The sequence below is a fragment of the Pteropus vampyrus genome, unplaced genomic scaffold (genome assembly GCF_000151845.1).
Source record: "Pteropus vampyrus isolate Shadow unplaced genomic scaffold, Pvam_2.0 Scaffold565, whole genome shotgun sequence".
Classification (NCBI taxonomy): domain Eukaryota; kingdom Metazoa; phylum Chordata; class Mammalia; order Chiroptera; family Pteropodidae; genus Pteropus; species Pteropus vampyrus.
This window is the reverse complement of record NW_011889346.1, coordinates 214,584-218,758: the sequence shown is the minus strand read 5'-3', so window position 1 is coordinate 218,758 and position 4,175 is coordinate 214,584. Positions and strand designations below refer to the sequence as shown.

The 4,175-nt window shown below is 66.4% G+C and overlaps 1 long non-coding RNA gene across 1 annotated transcript; it reads right to left on the bottom strand.

Moving 5' to 3' along the window:
* Positions 1 to 913: 913 nt before the first annotated feature.
* Positions 914 to 3,392, bottom strand: LOC111733418. Its single transcript, XR_002777982.1, has 2 exons — positions 2,353 to 3,392; positions 914 to 2,278 (listed from the first exon to the last, which is right to left on the bottom strand). It is a non-coding gene; the product is annotated as an uncharacterized LOC111733418 (long non-coding RNA).
* Positions 3,393 to 4,175: the final 783 nt, after the last annotated feature.

The window sequence follows — 4,175 nt, the reverse complement described above, 5'->3', positions numbered from 1 at the left end:
CAGGGTGAGCGCCGGCCTTTGCCTCAGGGTGTGGCTGCCACCCAGCGCTCAGGTCCCGAGGGACCAGACAGCTCCTACCAGAGTTCCCGCCTGCTGCCTGCCGCCGCGCCCCGGAACGACCGGCCCCTTGGGTGCGCGAGCCAGCTCCGCGGAGCGACCTCCTAAACCCGTCTCTGTGGCTGTGCGTCCGACCGGGCCCTTTCCCTGGAGAGCCCGGCTGATGTGGGGTCATCGCCTGCACTTTAAGCATGAAGAAGTGAGGATCGGGGAACCGCGGGGCAGTGGGGGCCCCTTCCCGGGGCGGTGCTCTCCCTGTGTGCCATGCGGGGCGGTAGCTTGCCCGGCCTGGGGCCCGGCACGCGGCCCTCCTGCACTGACCGGAGGCCCTTGTTGGGGCGGGTCATCCTGGTGTCCAAATGCACTCACTTCGATGACCAGGATCAGATGACCAGGCTGGGGCTGAATCTTGGGGCACTGGCCAGTCCTTCCCAAATTTGGGGGTGTAGCCTCTCCCACGGCTTGGAGAGGCCACTGTGGACACGGGGCCGGACGTCTCGGAACCTCAGCGCACGTCTGGCCTCCCCGGGGCGGGGCCCAGGGGAGCAGTGGACGCAGCAGAAGGTGCACCTCGCCTTCGGGACAGGTGAGCGCGTGGTGCGGGGTGCGCGGGCTGAATTAGGGTGCGGCCCGTGTGTGAGCCACAGACTCGCGGGAACTAGACCTGCGACCCGGGGTCTCCGTGCAAAGCCCACGGGAATCCGCGGTCCGCACCACGTGACAGGATCTTTTATGGGACGGTTTAATTTTTTTATTTAACGGATCACAGCTAAATCGACATAAAGGGGTCAAAAGGTAAAAAGAAAAAAGTAAATATTGTTAATTAGTGAGTTATTAAAAAAAAAACACAAAGACATGAAGGCCAGAGGTTTAACAGGGTGACAAAAAATAAAAACAAACACGTAGAAAAAGTAAAATAAATAAAGTAGTTCTTTAATTCCAAGTGAGCGCTAAATGAAGGCCACACGCCGGCCCCCGTGATTAAACTGCCAACTACGCGGAAAGCCGGATCCGTCCTGAGACCGAAACCGTAAATTACAACGATAAGAAGAGAGGGCGAGGGACGTGCTCGACACCCCGCCTGGCCCCGTCGGCGTTGGTGGCGGGGACCCTGACGACCCCAGGCCCGGGGCAGACGGGCAGGGCCCGCCACCTCGCCCAACCGGCAGGGCCGGCCGCGGGCAGAGCGACCGGGCGTCACCTCCGGCCCGTGGAACCACGGGAGTGACGTGCTGGGTGACAGAGCCACACATGGAAGCTGCTTGGACCCCAGAGGCCCTGCCCGGAAGTGGCCGCCCAGACCTGCAGCGCACTTTCTGGGTGATGCGTGAGTTTGGCTGAGTTAAGCACGGAGATCCTGGGCTTGTCTATTGCCGGGCACATGCCAGCCCGCTGTGGCCACCGGCCTACCGTGACCAGCCTGCTGTGACCGGTCTACGGTGACCAGTCTATTGCGGCCAGCGCCCTGTGACCGGCCCCCTGTGACCGGCCCGCTGTGGCTGGCCAGCCCCACGCTCACTGGCCTGCGGGCTGTGGGAAGCACCCGCTGACTCGTACCTGGGATCCGTCCTCCTCGCTGCCACCCTCACCCCGTCTCACGAAGCCAAGTCCTCGGCGCGTGTGCGGGACACTGTGCGTCACTCCAGCCACGTCCCCTTTTGCCAGCACGGACGCCTCCCAGCCCCACGGGCCACCCTCTCCTTCAGCCGCACGTCGCTCACATGTCGTCACCGGCACGTCCGCGTCCTGGGGCCGCACGTGTGCCAGGATTTCCGCTGGGGACGCTGCACCCGCTGTGCGTCCGGCCAGAGCCTCCCGCCCCAGGCCACGTCCAGGCAGCTGCCCGTCTCAGGCGCCCTCACGCCCCACGGCCGCTCGCCGTGATGGAGGGTTGACGCCTGGCTCTCCGGGGACAGCACGACCGGGCGCAGGAACGTCACGTGAACCCGGTGAGGCAGTTGGTGACGGTCGGGTTCGAAGATTTTCTTTCCTTATTTGTGGAAAACTGGTTGTCACGATTATGGTTGGACATTGTCCCGTGTTCGACTTGAGGTCTCCGAGGACAGGACAACACCTAACCATAAGTGGAGCGACCCTGAGGTGACAGCGGTCCCAGCAGGCCCGAGCACTGGCCGTGGCCCTCGGCCTCGGATGCAGAGGAGGGGGCGCGGTGCTCGTCACGTCCCAGTGGCCCCGGCGGGTTCTGGCGGCGACGCTTCGGCTGTGGGGCCAGCGCAGGCTCAGGCCGCCAGGCACGTCAGAGCCGCTGCCCGGGGCCGACCTCTGCCCTCCTACCTGGAGAAATGGCATCTCAACTGTGACCGCGCGGCGCGGTCACGTCCTCGGCATCTTCCCGTCTGATGGCTGTGGCTCCAGGTTCTGCTCCCCTGGCCGTCCGGAGCGGAGCCTCTGCTTTGGTCTGGCTCTGGCCTCTGGTGATGGGGTCTCTGATCCCCACCATAGTCTACCCCATGGTCCCTCTGTCGCTGGGGAGACAGAGGGACCCCGGCCCAGCCCTGGCAGGACGCCAAGGGTACCCCGGCTGCACTCACTCCAGCTCCTGCCCCGTGTCCAGCTTGCATCCTCTCCGTGGACCCCAGACAGATCTGGGGCCTCCGAGGTTGCTGCGCCCCTCACTGCACTGGGCCCCAGGTGCAGACACTGTGTCACCTGACTGCGCAGCCCCCACGGTGGCCTGTCCTCCCTCAGCCCTGACCCGCATGGTGACATCATGGTGGCCTCCCACACGCGGACGGAGCCGGCCGGGCCTGCAGAAGCTGTGTCCGCCGCGCTCCAGCCGCACGGCGGTGGCTGGCGGCCGCACTGGTCCCCTCTGCGAGGCCCGTGGCTCAGAAGCGGCTTTTGGGGGCGGAGGGGACAAAGAGAGAGGGAGGGAGGGTGACAGAGCCGGCACACTGAGCGTGTCTTCTCCAGAAAGTGCCGGGCCAGCTGGAGGACAGTGCCAGGACTGGGAAGCTACGAATCAGACGTGTCCCCCCGCGTGGACGGGCCGCCACGAGCCAGACAGAGGGGCTTTGTGGCGTGCCGGGCAGCGGGCCAGCCGGTTCCTGGGCCACGTGGGGGCGCAGGGAGCCCTCGGCCAGCTGACACGTGTGCAGGCACTCTGAGCCCGTGTCCCCCGCGGCCCCGTGGGGCAGACAGCCGGAGGGCCAGCTCGCAGAGGACCCAGGAGTAATGGCCACGCCACTGCTGCCAAAGCCGAGCCACCCACTCCTGCTGCAGCCGAGCCCGCCTGCCCGCTAGCCAGGGAGAGACAGCCCCTGCCCCGCGGCGGCCCCCCGCACCCCTCCCAGTGGGGGAAAGACGGTCCCTGCCCCCCGCACCCCTCCCAGCGGGGGAAAGACGGTTCCTGCCCCCCGCACCCCTCCCAGCGGGGGAAAGACGGTCCCTGCCCCCCGCACCCCTCCCAGCGGCCACCCTGTTTTCACACTCATCGCAAAGCCACCGGGACATGCGAGTCTCCGCCTCGTGCAGACCGCCGTCACAGGCGGTGTCACTGCCGGCACACCTGCCATCGCGTGATGTCCCCCGGCCATGGGCTACGGCAGGCACATGGTGTCCCCCGCGTGGCTGCTGCCGGCCGTGGGACCTCCTTGTCCTTGTCACTCACTATCCTTTCCAGACCTCGGGCGTCTTGGCCACGGGGCCATGTGCAGGACGGGTCACCACGGTGCAGTCCCCGAGCTTGCAGAGCAGCGGCCACTGGGCAGAGAGGGCGGGTGGGCTGGACGCACCGCGTGTCCACCAGGGCTTCAGACGGCAGGGGCCAGGGCTTGTGGGGAGGGATCCCATCCGGGTCCCCATCCCAGAGCAGGGACTGGGGTCCAGGGGGGACAACTCCCCCAGCCCCGCCCTTCATGACGCCTCTCACGTCCCTGGGTGACAGGGGGGTCACCTGGGGACCCCCCGGTGCTGTCTCAGCCCCCACAGACCCCCGAGAGGGACTGTCCAGGGAGGGTCGGGGCCGTCATTTTACAGCTTTGCTCATGGCCCAGGGTGTGGCGAAGGCTTCATCGCCACGACAGCCCACGGGACACTCCGGTGCTTCTGGAACTTTCCGCCAGCACCAGACAGTGACTGAGCTGCATGGACCCAGC